This window comes from Ambystoma mexicanum, chromosome 3p (genome assembly GCF_040938575.1).
Source record: "Ambystoma mexicanum isolate Mex_15411 chromosome 3p, UKY_AmexF1_1, whole genome shotgun sequence".
NCBI classification, from domain to species: Eukaryota; Metazoa; Chordata; class Amphibia; order Caudata; family Ambystomatidae; genus Ambystoma; species Ambystoma mexicanum.
The window spans coordinates 333,293,377-333,312,411 of NC_090925.1; positions in this window are offsets into that span (position 1 = coordinate 333,293,377).

Below are 19,035 nucleotides of genomic sequence, written 5' to 3' on the forward strand. Positions count from 1 at the left end.
GGACATAGTTTTTCTAACGGAAACTCACTTAGCAGGCACAACCAACGCGTTGTTCAATCGCTCCAATTATTGCACAATATCACAGGCAGGCTTCACAATGGGAGCCAGAGGAGTGATGATACTAATACACAAAAGACTGCCATTTATCCTCTCCAATACAACATTAGATACTGGAGGCAGATTCACGTACACTACAGGAACACTCTGGAACAAATCAATATCTCTATTGCCGATTTATGCCCCGCCCGCACTACAAACCACATTGTTAGAGGATATAACGTCTCTACTAACCAATGATACATCTGATATCCTAGTCCTAGGAGGGGACTTCAATGACGTCATGAGTAACATACAGGACCGCACACACCTACGTAATAGAGACCCCAACTGAAGGACCAACTTGGCTACATTTGTGGAAGCATTTGGTATCAAAGATGCTTGGCGAGACCTACACCCTGAAGAAAAAGAATACTCTTATCACTCCGGAGTACATGCATCACTGTCACGATTAGACTACTTCTTTGTCCCGGCCGCAATAATACACACAGTAACTCAAGCACAATACCTCCCAAGAGGCATTTCGGATCACTCCCCCCTGCATATGACAATCACAACATGCAAACTGACCCCCCCACCAGTGTGGAGATTGAATAACTACCACTTGGGCTCCCTCGAGCTGATAGAACGCCTACAAAATGCCAGCAAGACATATTTTGAATTAAATGAGGGTTCGGTGAACTGCCCTATTATTCTGTGGGAGGCCTACAAACCAGTGATCTCCTGGACTACAGCACAAAAGAAAGCGCACCTAGTAGAACTGGAGGAGGCCGAAGCAAACGTCAGACGAGCAGAAGAGGTGCACTTAACCCAGGACTGCCCTGACACGAACAGAGCTCTAGTGCTGGCCCAGAAAAAGTTACAAAACATTGCATTAGATAATGCTAAACAAGCTCATAAAGCAATGAAAGCCAGGCTCTATGAAACGGGCGACAAAGCAGGGAAGCTGTTGGCCTGGCTCGAGCGGAGTGATGAGGGGCATAATCACGTGAGAGCAATTATGCCTCAGAATGCAGAACCGAGACTGGCGGATGCAGACATAGCTGAAGAATTTGCAAGATACTACGAGGATCTCTACAGAGCACCGGCGACCCCCCCTGAGACCTCCATACTGGAAGGCATCAACCTCCCCTCGCTAAGCTCTGAACAAATGGCCTACCTGGAAGAAAAAATCACGGAAGACGAAATCACGGCAGCTATGATGCAGCTCCAGTCCGGAAAGACTCCTGGACCAAACGGCTTTCCCATAGAAACCTGGAAAAAGATAGGAGGTAACGAATTGGCCCCCCACTTACTTAAAATGTACCAACAGGCTCGAAACATAGGACAATTGCCAGCAGATTGACGGAAAGCCACAATTATTGTCATACCCAAAGCAGACAAACCCCCCGATATCTGCAGCTCATATAGGCCGATCTCCCTCATCAACTCTGAGAGGAAAATATTTGCTAAACTGCTGGCGATATGCTTACAGCGTGTTATAACGTCCCTGATTCACCCAGACCAATGTGGATTCATGCCTGGCAGATCCACGAGAATGAACATAAGGAGATTACATCTAATCATTGAACGAGCCCAGTCCTTGAGTGTTCCCCTAGGGGTGCTCGCAGTGGACTTCGAAAAAGGCGTTCGATTGCATCTACTGGGAAGCACTCTGGGGGATTATGCGGAAAATGGGTTTTCAAGAGCAATTCATGTCCTGGGTCCAACTACTGTACAACGCACCAATGGCCGAAGTTAGAGTGAATGGCTGGACATCACGGTCCTTTGCTCTGGGAAAAGGAACGCGCCAAGGCTGCCCCCTGTCAGCCCTCCTCTTTGCATTGGCTATGGAGCCGTTGGCTCAACTATTGAGAGACACAACCACATGGAGAGGCTTCCCGGGAGGGCCAGAATGGGAGGACAAAGTCTCACTGTACGCGGATGACTTACTGATATATTTACGAGATCCCAAGAAGACGTGTCCAGTGGTGACGCAGCTGCTGCAAACATACGGAACCTTTAGTGGCCTAAAAGTGAATTGGTCCAAATCCACATTATTTGCATTGAACCATTTGGGAATTGAGACCCCTGAACCCTGCCCTTATAAGATAGCGCCTGACCACTTTCAATACCTGGGCATTAAGATCACGAGAAACCTCAACGACTATACTTCCAATAATCTACAGCCCATCACAGAGCGATTTGCAGGAGATGTGCAGCACTGGATGTCTCTACCCTTGACCCTCCTAGGTCGAGCTGCACTGTTTAAAATGCTAACGCTTCCCCGCTACTTATACATACTCCAGAATGCCCCATTACATATACATGCAAAGACATTCCAAAAGATAGATGGCATACTTAGAAAACTCCTGTGGGCTGGCGGATGCCCGAGAATGGCACTCCAAATGCTACAAAGGTCAATATGGGAAGGTGGCATTGGCCTGCCGAGGCTACAGACATACTATTGGGCAAGCCAAATGTCGGTGATAAATGACTCAATACACAAAGACACCACAATACCACATGTACGAGCATCGCCCCCACTGGAGATATATGCTGCAACACCCAGAATAACCCCCAGAAATATGGCAGCACAGACGTCTCGCATCTGGACGGAGTCACATGCTTTCATAGGATGGGGGGACAAGGTCACACCGATACAACCACTGTGGAACAACAGAAATCTCCCTGAGGTAGCTAAATTGCCAAAGTGGCCAACATGGACGAGATGCGGGATAGAAACGGTGGGGGACATCATAGTAGACGGCGCCATCAGACCCTATGATGAGCTGATCATGTCTTTCGACCTCCCAGAAGTGGAGAGGTACCATTACACGCAGCTGAGACATGCCTTGCAACAACATCTTCCTGCTCTCTCCGATATGTCGGAAAGCACCCCACTGGAGCGAAACGTAATTACAGATCACATCCAAGCAAAGGTCCCCACAGTGATGTACAGTGTTATTACCTCCTTTGCCACGCCAGAACTGGAACGACTGAAAACAAAATGGGAAACTGAGGTTGGGGAGATCATGCCAGAAGATTGGGTTCAGATACTAATGTACCCACATGAGGTCGCCATATCAACCAGACTATGTCTAGTCCAACTAAAGATATTACACAGAATCTACTATCCAAGGATAGCCCTATATAGATGAGGCAAAATAACAGAACCAAATTGCCTATGCTGCCGTGGAGAGGAAGGGACTTTCTTCCACATACTATGGGCGTGTCCGAACATCAGCTATTACTGGCAACAGTGCTGCGATGTCCTTACAAGACTCCTGCATCAGTCGATCCCCAGAGACCCCAAACTACTCCTATTAGGAGCAGACAGTGAAATAGACCTATCAAGGTATGAAAAGCTCTGCTTCATGACGGCAACAGCAATAATCAAAAGAAATATAGCGCAGCTATGGGGGGCTGCGGAAACGCCGCAAGTAGACCAATGGATCACTGACGTGCAAATCTGCATTGCCATAGAAAGAAGGGTGTATAAGGCCAGGGGATGTCCCGAGAAAGCAGACAAAATCTGGAAAAGATGGGAAGACGTGATGTGAACTCTCGAACACTTAATGACTACACGCCATAGAAAGTAAAGATATGGGGCCTCATTCCGAGGCTGGAGGTAAGGGTTAACGGTCACCGTTAATGGCAACGGTGACCGTTAACACTTACCACCATATTCCGAGTTCCCTTTTGCGGGTTGGCATTTAACGCCTGCTTTTAGCAGGCGTTAAAAATCCAACCCGCAAAGGGACCTTGGAGTAAATTACGGCACCGTAATTTACGGTGCCGTAATTTACTCCTTCCCCATTCCCATTGAGCCCTATGGGGGCAGGAATGGGGATGGGGAACCGGTATGGTGAATGGGGAATTACCGGTCCCTCCAACCTTGGAATGGACCGGTAATTACTCCATTCACCATGCCGGATTTCCATGAAGTAAATAGCTCCATGGTTGCTTACCATGGTGCTATTTACTCCATGGATAGCGCCAGCCTCGGAATGAGGCCCATGTTCTTTAGAGTAAAGAATCTTGTCATAAAACACGTTTTGTATGTGAACCATATGAGCATTTATTCCATCGAAAGTTGTTGTTGTTGTTGTTACGATCTGGCCCGATAAGGACCAGTGGTTGTATGTTATAAAACCAATAAAATATGATATTAAAAAAAAAAATGTTTTTAAACTGTTATATTTAAGTTTTTCATCTTGCCAAAATCTTTCCTACAAATAACGTAGATATCCTAGGTTGTACAGTTTTTATGGTCAATCTGACGGCACATCTTTTCAAACAAATTGCAGTTATGGCGTTCCACATACCTATTTGTAATTTTGCATTGCAAGCAAATCAAATCACATTTGACAAGACAAGTGTTTCACACATGTTCTAGATTTTCTTCAGGTTCTGCCAAAGTTTTTAATTGTATTGTTTTTGTTTAATTTGTAAAAAAAAACAATTCAGACATAAGGGCCTAGTTACAAGTATGTCAGTGCAGGAAAAACCGGTGGTAATTTTGTAACTGTCACTTATTTTGGCAGTAATGGAATTACCGCTGTTTTCCCACATGAACAAATTATAAACGTAGAGGTAAAGTGGAGGCTATAACTCCAACAACAGGCTGGAGGTAAATCGTCCACTTAACTTCCAAAAAACGGCAGATTTACTGCACAGTAAATCTGAGGGTGGTAAATCCACCAGAAATCCCCATGGAGTCCTATGGGCTCCAAAAATGTGGAATTACTGCCTCCCTGCCACCACTTGTTATCCCATGGAATCCCCCAGACGAAGTGTGGGTAACGGTAATCGAGTTTGGTTGTAATTAAGCAGATTTACTACCAAATTACTGCCAAAATCATAATGAGGTCCGGGGTACATGTTATTCTGCCTTGATGTGTATTCTTGTAGTCATCATAATGGCAATTTCTGGGAAGTTCCTTTAATGGTCGCCTTTCACCAAGAATTCCAGACTCCAGACAGAAGCTTTTCCCCAGGTTTTCTATTCTGATAACTTTTCTTGTAGATCGTATGGTGTAGTTTTCTGTATTTTTAAAATTTTGTCTTTGATATTTTGCATGGATATGTAGAATAACCAAACAATTTGACAAGGTCATAGGACCCCAACCTTATCAAAGCTCTCCATCTCAAAATAGTCAAGCAATTTGAGAAGCCCCAAAAATAAAATTCAATAAAACAGATAGTAAGATACCAATAAATGGCACAAGCTAGAGCTCATAAATCTAGGCAAGAACCTACAATGCTAGAAGCATCTGTCGATTTTAGCATAGGCAACAAGAGCAGACGTGTATACAGGTGCAATAAACCCATGTTTTTGGAGTCTCTCTCCATTAAGGAATTCTAAGGGAAATGTGTTTGGCTGGAAGGAGAATTTGAAAACATCACTCAAAAAGCACCAGCTCTTTAAATCAGCGTACTACAGTCCTGAGAAAGTGCATCACAAAGCATGAAACACGTGCAAACCATTCCTCCTTTTACATGTGTTTTGGAATAAGATATGAAGATTCACTTAACACAAGGGTGTGTTTTCTGTCATTGAGAAGGGAGTAAATGGAAGAAAAAAATAATTGATCCATATCAAACACACAGCACAGGCTGGACCTCTTCTTTCTGTGTGTGTATGCTTGTTTCGATTGAAATTTCCCAAAGGATGGCACTTCTCTTCTAACTACATCGAAATAAGACAATGGGGAAGGTGAATGGGGATTGTAATTGCTTAGGTCTAGAGTTACCATACATGCATAAGGTTACACAGGGATGGGATTTCCAGATATTAAAATGACATCAGCACATGGTAGCATATTTGGGAGCTGCGTAAGTATTATGGGTCCTCTATTATGCAACTGAACATAGCACTCTTAATGCACCTAGACATACAAAGGATATGCTTGTGTCTGTATCACTAGATGTAAATCAATGTCTATGTGTCAGGAAACATTTGCATCAGTTTATTTATTGTTGATTTATATGACGCCAGATGCAATACAGGAAGGGGGAAACATAAGGAATGGGCGAGGGAAACAAAAAAGGCCATTCACAGTCCTTTGAGCATTATGGGTAGAGGGACAAAGCAATTGGTTGGGCAGTGCTAAAGCAGGCAAATGCAATACTAACCAGAGCCATACGTTCAAGAATCCACTAGAGAAGGTGGCCAGGCGTTCAGTAGTATGTGCAGCCAACTTTATAATTGCAGGGCGGTGAAAGCAGGAGAGGCAGATATTCAACACAAATGCCATTGCCCAAAACCTCAAGAGTAATTCCCCATTATACAGTAGGAAAGGTCTGTGTAAAGAGGTGAGTCTATCGCATTTTCCTGAATTTCAGATGCATTTCTTCAGCTTTGATGCTCAAATGCAGTTTGTGCCAGAGGGTTAAGCCAGCTGAACTGATTGACCGCAGTCCAGGTTACTATTTCCTGCAGGTAGTGTAGGATAACCTCCTTGCCATAGTAGAACTCATCTCACGCATGGAGCAGGGGTTTTATTTTTTATGTACCGTTAGATGTAGGAAGGACCACCTCCTTTCAATTTTTTATATAAGATGCACAGGACTTTGAAATAAATGCTTTCCTACAAAGGGAGCCAGTGCAAGGATTTAAGATCTAGAGAGATGTGGTCAAGGGGTTTTAGTCCCACACTAAGACATGCTGCCAAGTAGTAGAGTGTGTGTCAAGTATTGAAGGCAATGTGCAGACTGTTGAAATAATCCAACCTCGACAACACCATTGGTCCAGTAACTCCCCCCTCTTTTGCATTTTGAGGTAGGACAGAAAGCGTTTATCATGTGGAGGTGAAAAAGACACCATTTGGATACCTCTTTAATCAGCCTCTTAACGGAAATCCTAGGATTGTAAAAAAATCACAAGTTCTTGCCTTCAGTAGTTGGGAGAGGAATAGTGATGGGCCAATTGAAAATGAGGTAAGTGGGTCTATTAAATAGCATGAAAATGTCTTCATCTTCAGCAGCGCTCACAAAAAGGTAATTATATATCCCAACCCGGTGGGTCACAAAACAAGACGAGATTCTCATTATCCACATGGTTGGACACCCCCTCCAGACCCATGACCTATCATCTCATTGAAAACATGGAAGCCCTCAATCTGACCCAAGTCATATCAGGCCCCACCCACATTGCAGGTCACACCTTGTAGTGTTCAGCTTGTCCAACCTGATCCCTTCCCCGTCACCCGCCCCCTCATCTGGACTGATCACTCTGCTATCTCTTCTCAGCCCTGACTCCCGCGCCGCCTTTCCCTTCCCACCCTGGAACAAGGTAACCATATGCCCTGATCTTTCCTCTTCCCTACTCTCCTCTATTCCCAATCTCACACTCCAGAGAGGAATCCCCTCCCCAGACCTTTTCGGCCAATGGCTCTCAGATGCTCTGTCCCACTTAACCCCCAAAAAAATCACTGTTCCACCGCACAGGTGCTTCCCCTAGGTGGTTCAGTTCCCGCCACAAATTCCTGAAAACCCTCAATCATCGCCTTGAACGACACTGGCGGACCAATCCTTCCGCCCAATAAAAAGCCACTCTGGCTAAACAGTTGAGAGCCTACAGATTCAAAATTTGAAACGCCAAAACATGCCTTCTACACCTTCCGCATCGCCATTGCAAACAACTCATGCAAAGAACTCCACAAGATCATCTCTGAGTTGAAGACCCCCTCTGCTCTTCCTCTCCACCCTGTCTCCCAGGCACTGTGCAACACCCTTTCTGACCATTACTTCAACATAGCCACTGAAAGGAACCTCACCATACGTGCTAAACTACCAACCCCCTCCGTCCCTATACCGGCAACCCCACTTCCGCTGGTTCCAACTCGCACCCTCTTCAGCTCTTTCTCTCCAATCTCCCATCCTGAGTTCTCAAGGCTTCTCTCCAATTGCTGCCCCTCAGGTTCCACCGGGAGACTAATGCCCCCGCCCCTGCCCTCCTCAAAAACATCCTCTCCTCCACCTGTGCAAGCACCTTCGCCAGATCTATAATCAACCACTCACTAACAGCAGGTATCTTCTCACCAGCATACAAAACCTCTCACATAAAACCATTATTAAAAAGCCCTCTGTTGACCCCTGCCTCCCCTCTAATTACCACCTTATCTCCAACAACCACTTCACAGGCAAATTAATAGATTGCATGGCATACTTCAAGCTCAGCCTCTTCACCGAGGCCCACTGTCACACTCACCTGTGTCTCTGCAGGAGCGATGGATGAGCCTCCTTTGACCCAGAGTTCTCACTTCCCCTGTTTCACCCGGAGGAACACCTGTCAAATACAAGATGTACACTCAGACCTGAATTCACCTGATTCCCCTGGGCCCTTCCCTTCTTTTTCTGTGTGCTGTGATGTCCCTTAAGGGCTTACCTTGATTTTTAGTAGGTTGTGCACTCCATCCTGCACTTGCAGGGGCGTGATTCACTTGTAGGGATGAGGCCAATATCTGTTGGCTGAGTTCTGATGCCACACGCTGTTATATTCCTTCACAGCATGGCAGAGTGTTCAATGTGCCAGTTTCTTCACTAGCTAGAAAGTCCTTTCCACAAAGTGAACATTGCGCGGTGGATGTTGAATGTCCGGAATTGTTCGTATTGTCCTTATTTGCCAAGGTATTTTTTGGGTGAGTAGCACTGCGTGTAGAAGTCAGCCGCTGGTATGTATGCGCAGCGTCATAGTCTCTCCTTTCCCTTGCAGGAGTGAATTATGGAGTGCTCGTGCCTCGAGACTGGGTTCAGTGCTACTGGAGACTCGGTGGTCTAGTAAGTATGCACAGAGACTCTGGTGAGTATGCACTGCGTTATTGGAGAGAGCGCAGTGAATAATGTCTCTGCGTTATTGGAGCGAGCGCAATGAATAATGTCTCTTCTTTCTTTTGCAGGGCTTTGAGCGCTCGGACTTCTGACCTGGATTCCAGCGTAGCGGGAAGATTTGGTGAGTATGCGCACCGTTACTGAAGTGCGCGCGCTAACGCAGTTCTTCTTTGTGCTTACAGGTGCCGGTGTAGGATTGTCCTCTTGACCGGAGAAGGCTGCGGCGTGGAGAAATCACGGGGGTTGATCCGGAGCAGGTAAGCAGAAGCGGGATGATCCGGAGCAGGTAAGCAGAAGCAGGATGATACGGAGCAGGTAAGCAGAAGCAGGATGATCCGGAGCAGGTAAGCAGAAGCAGGTTGATCCGGAGCACGGCGAGTGTGTTGCTTATACGGCTCACAGTAAGCAACACGAAGCACTGGAAGGATCTTGGATGTGGCTTATATAGCCAGCCACACCCAAAGACTAGAGAGCTCATGAATTGTCATGCACTTCCTGTTTGGCAACAGGAAGTGGTAACCAGGAAGTTACTACAAACACCAGGAAGGAATGAAAAGAAGGTATCTGCTATGGGGTTTTTGTGTGCCTATGCCAGGTCTGCCAAGCCTCCACCCAGCTTGCCCCGACTACCTGCCTGGTACCCATAGCACCCACGGCCTTCTTGACCCTGCCCGGTCTGGCTTCAGACTCCTCCATGGAACTGAATCCTCCCTGGTCTCTATCTAGGATGACCTCAAAAGACCAGCAGATTCTGAGGGCTGCACTGCTGTCATCATGCTTGACCTCTCAGCAGCCTTCAACACGATTAACCACTCCATCCTGTGAGGGGTCAGTAATGCGAGGCAGACAACTGCTTGTTGATTTATCAAAATATGCCATTTTATTAAAGAAAATATATGTAAAAATGCCTCACCTTCCCTACCCTGTTGGGGAGTTCCCAGCCTAACTAAAGCTTATGGATAATATTCTAGCACAGAATAACTGACCCTTAAACTAAACAAAACCACAAATAAAATATATGGCATTACAATATAACCAACAGTATTGGTACAATATTTGAATTACATGTTTTCATCCTGGGTAAGGCCCTTTCCCCAGGTTTCAAAGTTACGTTTAGACCTTCCTCACAATTCAAGTTAACTTCAGAATGTTCAACAAAGAAAGGGTTTGTACCCATTCTTGTTAGTTCCGAAAAGTCCAAAGTAAAAGTTCAACAAACACAGTTCCACTAGTAACACGTCTTGATTCTTTGATGAAAGATTCACTTTCAGCTTCCAGAAAAGAAAATGGCAAAAATGGGAATGTGTTTCTTCTTCCAAAAAGAATGAAAATGTAATACTTCCACTGTCAATAATACACAGTTCTTAATTAACAGTTATAAAACATAGTCTTTATATGTACATTGGTATATTAGTCAGGATGACTTCTTACTGTTGCTGCTTCTACTTCAACAACCCCACTTCTTCTGTCTCTTACTATGACAACTGTAGAGGAGCAGGTAGATGCTATCCCGCCAGTTCCCGCCCCCTCACCACCGTCATATTGGAACAGTCGAAGAAAAGCATTAAATGGGACATCTTGCATTGTTCCCATGCTGCATTGAGTGCATGAGAGACGGCATGCACTCAGACAGCCATACAGGATGTTGCCTGCCAAGATGTCAGAATGCATCAACGAATATAATGGGAAATCTGATGAAGAGAAAGTGATGTCATATAGATGTATGAACCTATGCTGAAACGTATGCAACTACTTAGAAGTAACAGTGTAATTGAAGCACTAAGAGTAACATATACCTAAAGCTAAAGTAATCATGGATCTACAGAAGATGAAATAACTTACTGACCAATAACTGTAAATACACAGTAACGCATGGTAGAAGGAAAACGTATAGAAGCTTGCTATAGAGGAATATATAACATGGCAAGGTCTGCCATAGTAGGAAAACAGACGCTGGCTCATGTTGAAATTAACCAAGTTACCTCAGAGACAAGCCAGGGCTGTAGAATCAGGAGACACAGAAAAACAGCTGTTTGTGCAGAGCCGACGATGAGTCAAGGTTGGCCCAGAGTTAAGGATGCTATTTTTAAAGGATAAGCACAGAGCACAAAGGGAGTATGTGGATAAGCTCTGAATTTGGGACATTCTTCATAGATGGAAGAAGAAAACATCTGTGACTGCCAAATTGCTGGTCAATTAAATGTATACAAAGTTGATATGAGATAGAGTGAGCAAGTCTCTAGAGGCCAAAAGGAGCAAGAGCATCCTGCATAATTAAATCAAATAGCAGTAAATAGAAGGCTGAAATTGACAAACTCGTGGTCTCTTCACACGTCAAAAACAAAGGCTATTCATTAGAGCCTTAAGCTAAGATAGTGGTGAAGAGGGGGTCCCTGGAATGTCCCCTATGTCCCCTATGCGGATGTCAGCCCAAAGAATGAGAAACAAAAGATGCAACTCACTGTTCGGCCAAACACCAGGCACGCCAGTGTATCGCACATATGCAAAGAGATATTCTCTCAGACGACACTTTAAACAACCTTATCCAGTTGACGGTTTCAAAGCGACAGGTGCCTCATCGATGGATCAGATTGACTGATGGATGACAAAAACCAGCTGTGATGACATCACTAGTGACAACACAACATAACAGCGTTAGGCACAAAGCAAATTTGCATTCCTGCACAAAGATACGCAGACACACACACAAAGAACATGCTTACACCTTCTATAGGTAGAGGACAGATACATGTACATACTGTCAAGAGCTTTTTCCTTTTCATTAGCCTAATGCAGAAACGCAAGAAATCCAAGCCTATGTGGACCGAGCTTGCAACCGCTTTTACCGCAACTAACCATAAGGAGCTACGGGCACGTATAAGCAACCTATAGGGCTTTAGCGCAACTAACCTCTGAGAAGATATTAGAATGCGTATGGAAACCATAGAATGACTGTAGTGAATACACATGAAACCACAGGCCTAAAATACATGGAGGGAAAAGTGCAGTCACTGCAGCATGAAGCACAGAGACAGTGTTCGCAGCCAAGAACAAAGGGCGGGTGGAAAATTCCTGATTCCCAAGGCGGTGAGCCACCTGCGAAATACAGAATCAAATCCTCATCATTGTGTACAGAAAAGCTCTGCTTTGTGGTCCTCGCACACGTGAAACAGCTGAGCCGACCAATGGCTATTTACTCATGGTGAGAAGTGGAGCTGTTCCCAGCAAAGCAGACAAGATTGATACATGCCTTGTCAACCAATAACTGCAACCTGCAGGCACTCTTTCAGGCAAGGTGATCAGACCAGTGGCAACAATGGGGCCACAGTCTTTCTCATTACCTTGAAAAGGCACACTGAGCCAAAGGTACACTGAGCTCTGTGAATAGAACAGGGTCTGGGCCTGGGGGAACCCATTACAGCCAATCCAGACACTCAGATCATGGGCTGGTGTAGAATGTTGAACAGGCCAATGGTCTTCGTGTGACCCTGCAACAAAGTAATTGATAGTTTTGTGGGGAAGTCTCAGGCGAAGCCACCTGACATGGGAAGACCAGTGAGAATCCTGATGTATACGGGTTCTATAGGTAGTATGCCCGAGCTAACTAATAGGGGGTTCCTGTAGGTTATTGGGGATGTTCTTAATGTTTGAGCGTCACCATGATACAAAACCAGGTGACACAGGCTTATACGCTTAGATTGCCGGAGACTTTGTTGTTTCCTGTATGATCCTTGCCTATAGGAAAATAAAAGACAGTTTATTTGCCCCATGGCTGAGTTTTCTGTTATTGCTGGGGGGAAGGTTCTGGATGGGCCCCTGATACTCTGGTAACTTGTGGTATTGTTAATTCGAACACTCGCCCGTCCTCTGGTATACGATTACAGTGGTGTGCTCACACTCCCTTGAACGTTCCAGGACAGCGAGCAGGCAACACAGTCAACTACAAACGGAATACTTTGGCTTGTGGCCTACCGATGAGAGATGATGGGCTAGTTGGGAAAATGGGGAGTAGTCTGATGGGATTCAAACACCTACGTTTTGTTCATGTATATGCTGCTAAGGAGCCAAAAGTCCAAAGTTGGGATAGTATGCCAACCAATCAGTGGGGTTAAGGGACAACCTAATGTGCAATGCGGCATAGACAATCCACTGTCGTTTTGTCTTTTATAATCAGAACTATAGGTATTTAGAGGTAATTCAAGGCAAGCTCTACAGATAAGGGGTAGCCAATGATGCACTAATCATTATATGTTCTATAAGTAGATATATTCCCTTAACCAATCCCTTCCCTTGATAGGTTTTGTATTTTGCCACATAGAATGATGTCATAGATGATGCATACATGTAATCAAGTTCTGTGCGAGTGTGAATTCATCAGTCTGATGTCTGCCAGTTTGCCCTGCTTTATTAAATTGATAATAAAGTAGTACTTTGCCATATTCTTTGAGCCTGTCTGATTATTTGGTCTGAGATCATTATTGTAATTCCATCTAGCACAAACAGATGCTTCAAGGTGCTACAGCACATTTGGTAGCAGTGCGGATGGTTGCAGTCTAGTCGACCTAGGCCAGATCCAGACCCCCAGATGCTTGGCTACTCCTGCCGTTAGCCAGAAGACCACAGAGCTTCCTCTGGAGATCGGTGTGCAGAGTCATGTGCAATTTGGTCGTCAGGCCCTGCTTTGCTGAAATTCCTGTCCAGTTACTGCAGGTGCCTCGCGGACAGAAGACAAAATGGTCGGTTGAGGGAGAGTCGATGCCGGAGGACTCGAGCTGAGTCACAGATGTAAGTAGAACAATGAAAGTGGCAAAAATAGGAGCAGGGATTGTGTTGTAAATAATAGGTGTACAAAGTAACAGGATTTGTTTGGTAAATTATAAAGAGAAATAGATACCTCGACTCCTGGTTCCAAAGGGACAGAAGGGTCCGCACTAAAGTAAAGGGTATTAAAAATTCCTGAGGCAAGGCCTGCAGAAGAGTGGGTCTCAAACTCCAAAATAGAGTGAAACAGAGAAGGGATGTATTTAGATAGCACAGCGAGTAGAGCACTTGCACTGACATCTGCACAGAGCCCGGTTCGAGTCCCGGCAGGGCCAAACTCAGCCTTTCATCCTTCCGAGGTCGATAAATGAGCACCACACACCGTGGGTAATAAGCAGCACTCAGGGTTCGTAGCACTATATAAATGCAAAATTATTATTATTATTAACTACGATTGTAAAGGAAGGAGTATGCAGTACAAGATGTAAAAGGTGCATGTGTGGGGTTATTAAACTGTTAAATAAATCTTTTGTTTTGTCTAGACTAATGAATATAAAATGATAGTAAAAAATTCAAGAGAGTGGTGACAAATTTGGACCAAAATATTGAAGTCAATCAGGAAGGGAAAAATCAAAGGAAAGTAATATATAAATTATAAAGAAGAGACTCCTAAACTACTACTAATGAAAGCAAGATAAAATAAAAATTGATAGAAAGTGAAAACGAAGCAGGAAAATCATTGCATAGAATTTTTTAATAAAAAAATGAACAGTTAAAATATATCTCTATTGGGATTAAAAACAGTGATTGATGGTGCCTGCCCTAATTGAGTGGCGTAGTATAATTGATTTAGTAAACAATCGAATAAAACAACGGGTTAGTATTGACCAAATCGATCTATCATCATAGGGGATATACCTCTTTTACATGTATGTAAGAAATTACTGAGATACACAGCAAAGATAAGGAAATATCAATCGGAATGGGTATGAGGCACAACCAATAAGACACTCATACCGTGGCCTTAGGAGGGTTCACTGTCCAAAGATGTAGAAGGGAAATAAGTTGCAGAAAAGGCTAGCCATTTTAGAACTTTGGAAAATGTACCAGAGTGAGGAAGAAGATCCAGCCTATCGGGAGTGGATGCTCAATCAGCATAAAGGGGAGGACAAAGGGCCTTTGACTCCCCTTTCCCCTCCTGAAGAGAAGAGGGCAGATACAGAGGAAAAGGAATTTTACCCCTTAAAGGAATTAAAAGCAGCTGAGTGGTATGTTAATCCAACGTATGCGTCCCCCGCTTATAGCAGTGAGGATAAAGCGGAAGTGAGCAAGAGCAGAGAACGCAAAAATATATCAGTACGCTTTGAAAGTAAACAGCGTGTTGAGAGAAAGGACAGAAAAGACAGATGAGATAGAGGAGGAATCAGGGAAACAGAAAGAAATAAAGGATAAAGTTAAGGGAATGGCAATATTACAGAATGAATGGATAGGAGGAAAAATATTGCTTAAACCCAGCAAGCTATCAACCACTTGCCATCACCCCTTACCCCGGGCAAACTCTTGGAAAAGCTGGCCATCTCCCAGCTTACTTCCCACACTGAATCTGTTAGTTGTCTCCATAACCATCAGTATGGCTTCAGAGCTGCCAGAGGCACGGAAACTGCTCTCCTGAACACTTGTGAAGATCTGCTCTCTAACCTTGATTCCAGCATTCCTTCTGTCCTCATCCTCCTTGATCTCTCCTCTGCTTTTGACATGGTCAACCTGGATATCACAGATCAGACCCTGGAGTGGCTGATCTCCTTCCTCTTGGACCGCCGCTCCCAGGTCCAACTTGGTCCCTTTCTCTACGCCACCTCTCTCTCTACCTCTGGCGTTCCCCAGAGCTCTATCCTCTCACCCTGGTTTTTCAACCTCTATTTAGCCCCTTAGAGCTCACCTGATTTCTACCTTCTCCTCTAACTTTCAGTTTTATGCAGAGGACACTCAGCTTTCCTTCAGGCTCCCCTCAGCCTCCTCTCTTCTCTCGCTCATTCCTGACTGTCAATCCACGATTCAGGATTGGTGCACCTCCAACAATCAATGCCTTAAAGGCAGTAAGATGGAGATCTTTCTCATTGAGACCCCTGCTTTCCCTCTCTCACTCTGGCGCCCGCCTTGGGCCCTCTTCCTTCGCCTTCCTCTGAGGCAAAAAACCTTGGTGTCATTTTCGACTCTACTCTCTCCTTCTCTCCCCACATCTCGGACATCGCCAAGAAGTCCCATTACCAGCTGCACCTCCTCAAAGGGACTCTTCCCTTTCTCACTTCCCCCAGAAGCTCACTGTCTCGAGAGCCCTGGTTCTCTTTAGGCTGACTACTGCAAAAGCCGCTTTCTCAATCTGCCTTCCTCAACTCTCCGCCCTCTGCAACTAGTCCACAACAGTCCTGCGAGACTTAGCCTTGGCCTCAAGCCCAGGGACCGTATCTCTCCAGCCCCGATAATCTCTTCACTATTTCCCCATGGCTGCAAGGATCAAGTTCAAGACCCTTTGCATTGTCCACAAGGCTTTCAGGGGCCGGGGCCCACACTGCCTCCAACACTCTCTTCCAAAATACCTTCCTTCTTGAGCCCTTCACGCAGCTACCTCCAACTCTCTAAGCATTAGACGCTTCTACAGGCAGAGAGAGAGTGGGCCATATATCTCTCTCCTCTGCAGGTGCCTCCCTCTGGAATGGCCTGCCTGCCCCTCTCAAACTTGAGCCAGACCAACCAAAGTTCCGGAAGCAGCTCAAAACTTTCCTCTTTTCCTCTGCTTTCTCTCTGTCCCTCCCCTGCTAACCAACCTGACCTACATGTCTACCGACTGGTTACTTGTCTACCCTCAGAGTCTCCCTGGGTACCAGGCTCTTTCTTGATCAGTCACCCTTGCACTGCCTGTGGGCCTACCATGCACTTAGGGGCTGTAACTGTAACCCTACAGTCCCTGGTTCTCCTTGCACTACCCAGAGCTGTGCTGCCCTGGTTGCATTTACTCAGAGCATTGCTTCCCTGTTTTCCCCTTCCCTCTCCTTTGCCCACCCCCACTTCTCCTTGCACTTCTTGTTCTCGCGCCTGCACAATCGGAATGGCACAAGGACTAATAAGATTGTTTGTCTTGTCCTCCCTCTGTCTTCCTTCCCTTGTCTTGTTGCACCTAGAAACACTTGTGCACAGGAGCGTTATAAATGACTTATATCATATCACAAGTTAAACGATATAAGCATTGAGGGGGTTTGAGAAAGAGAGGAGAGAGAAGAGCGGGAAAAGAAATAGAAGGAAGTAGAAAGAGCATACAGAGAAGAGAGGGATAAAGAATGCAAGCGAAGAACAAAGAAGATAGGAGGCAAGAAATGAAAAGATTAGAAGAGAAGAAACAAAAGATAGAAGCTCAAAGAATGAAAGTACATAGGTTGCAATGAAGGCGAGAGGAAGATGAATTGAGGGAGATGACAAGAGAAGAAATGAACAAAAGTAGGGGCACGGGAATGACTGGAGGGAGAAAGAGGGTCACAACAGCCCCATAGGGAGCTGCAAGGTATGCCGAGACCAGCATAGGCTGGTGGGCAGGATACAGAAGACATGGAGCAGAGACTTGGGAAGCTATACAGGCAAATGAGGACATAGATAGGTACAAAACACAAGAGAATGTAGAAGGATCCCTATTAAAGGAAACTGAAGGTAGATCAGGTGACGTAATAACAGATGAGTACGGAAAAATGGTCTTTAAACAGATTAGATCTTGACAACGCAGAAGAAGACAATAGTCACATGAGGTGGGGCATAATGATGTCACTCGAAGAGAGGGAGGAGAATGAGAGGGCTCATGCGGGTTTTCTAAAGAATCGAGCGCAGAAAAAAGGGGAAAATTGTCAGATTTAGAGGACTCTAAAGAGAGGACACCAGAACCAACACCATATGCTGCGCGATACAAGCACGATCGCGTAGTACAGGGGATATATCCCCACAATATGTAAGCCGGTTAAGACCAATACCAGAAAGGAATCAACGGGCAAGTCTAGTTCTGCTTTGAAGGCAAGGAGTGTAGGTAAATATGATTATAAATCAGGATTTTCACAATTCCTATTATTGGAGAAGGGGGCAGGACGACCACAATATATGCCATGGCCGCAGATGGATAAAGACAATTTAAAGTGCACATTGCTGAGTTTAACGTCCGGGCGTGAAAATGGTTTATGAGTTAGAGAAGATGGCATCAAGAATGAAAACTATAGGTGACATAATACGGGTGCTAGCAGCTACTCTCGGGGAGAGAGCTGATGACATTTGAAAGCGAGCAGGATACGCAGGTGTGACTGCGCAAAACTTCACTTCACTTTTGAAATCTTTTATTCGCCATTGGAGCCATAAAAGAAGACATTTTACAAATAAATTTAATTTCATAAGATTTCATAAAATTCCAATACATTGCCATTTCCCTAAGGGCATTAATAAAACATACAGGCTTAAAATTAATTTTCATATTACAGTTAACATGTTCAGATACAAGTATAAAAGAAGGAATAAAAAAGCTAAAACCACCGATCAGTTTCTCTTCAACTTTTTGGGGGTTTGCGATTTTATACTCCAGTTGGTCTGTATCACAAGGGGGGAGAGATACTAAGTACTAGTTACTGGCATAAACTCTCGCAGCCCCCTGGATATCCCGGGCACACAGCTTTTACTCAAATCAACATAAAAATGCTTTTGTAATACAGTTAGCAAATACAGATATGAAGGAAGGAATATAAAGGCTAAAACCACCGATTAGTTTCTGTTTAGTATTTTTGGGGTTTGGTATTTTATACTCCACTTGGTCGGTATCACATGGGGATGCACAAAACACGATACACGATGGAGCACCATTTAATAATTGCAGAGCGTATGGCGAGCGCTCAGTGTGCAATACCCCGATACATCAGATATGTGTGCGATTACAACTAGGAAAACGGTTGAGCATAAAGATCCTGTTGCTTATATTCAAGATATTCAAGACCAAATGGTGGCAGGAGACTTGTGAACCGTGGGATAAAACGGTAGCATTATTTTACCACATTGTGAGCCAGTGAAACAGCAATTGAAAAAAAACAGATGGGAATGGTAGTGAAGTCATGGCCAGAAATACAATTGACAATCGTGGATCACTGCCGATTAATGCAAGAGAAAAATAAGAAGAAAGTTGAGAACAGAAAGCAGGAGGAAGCAAAGTTAGTTCAGAAGAAATTATCCAAAATAGCCACAGACGGAGCAGTATTGATAAGTAATGAAGGACGGGTGACACAGGAGGTACAGTCAGTCAGAGCAGAATAATAATGCAGGATATCCCACTGACCAGAGGAGGTAACATGTTTGGCCAAGAGGAAGAGGTAATAGGCCTAGAGGAGT